Here is a 1,030-nt window from a genome sequence, read left to right as displayed (position 1 = left end):
GGGGCCGGATGGTGTTTTAATCCGCACGATAAAGTTCTTTAATATAGCCCATATAATTAAGATAATTACGGAGATAATGCTGAAGGTGGCCTATGTACCAGAACCACTTAGGCGGGGGCGCACGATTTTGATATATAAAAGCAAAGGAGATGCAAACAATATGTCATCCTGGAGGGCGATTACAATATATTCGATCGTGCGCCGAATTATTGAAAAGGTGCTTGACTATGAACTTAAAAAACAGGTCACCTTCCTCAGAAATCAAAGGGGTTTTATAAAGGGCCTTCCGGGAGCACACGTCAACGCGAGAATTATCGATGCGATTTTGAAAGATGCAAGCAGTAAGAAAAGTAATTGCGCGGTGGTATTTCTCGACGTTGTTGGTGCTTTTGACAATGTTGCCCATGATCATATTGTGAGCTCATTGAAGGCGAGGGGTGTGTCGCCGGATCTTAGAAATGTGATTTCAGCTCTCCTTACAACAAATAACATCAAAATCAATGTAGGTGCCCACTCAACAAGCCAAATCCGAGTAAAGCGTGGAGTACCTCAAGGCGGCCCCTTGTCGTCTTCGCTATTCAACCTGGCTATAGACCATCTATACCGCGACCTGTGTGAGCAAAGCTTCGTAAGTAAATATGGATATAAGCTAAATAGTGACCAAGGTTGTGTGGTCCTCACAGGGTTCGCGGATGACCAGGCGGTTTCAGCGTGCGACAAGGTTGCTGCGGAAAGAGTTATTGATAGCGTACAGAGGACGCTCAAAGAAATCGTTTTGGCATTGAATCCTCAAAAGAGTGTGGGCATCGTCATAAATATGGGGGAGCTGGAATCGACGAAGCTCTCCCTCGAGAACAAAGACAGCATTCTAACAATGAAAGAAGGCGACACCATAAAATATTTAGGATGCGCATTCTCGGGATCAGGGCATTGGGCGTTGATCAGGGGCATCGGAGTGTGAAAGCTCTACGACAGTCGCTACGTGAAAGTGCGTTCGAGGAATGGGCTAATTGCAGATGGCAGGGCATTG

The sequence above is a fragment of the Halyomorpha halys genome, unplaced genomic scaffold (genome assembly GCF_000696795.3).
Source record: "Halyomorpha halys isolate HHAL.00 unplaced genomic scaffold, Hhal_1.1 Scaffold700.1, whole genome shotgun sequence".
In the NCBI taxonomy this organism is placed as follows: domain Eukaryota; kingdom Metazoa; phylum Arthropoda; class Insecta; order Hemiptera; family Pentatomidae; genus Halyomorpha; species Halyomorpha halys.
Note: the sequence above shows the minus strand (reverse complement) of the source record.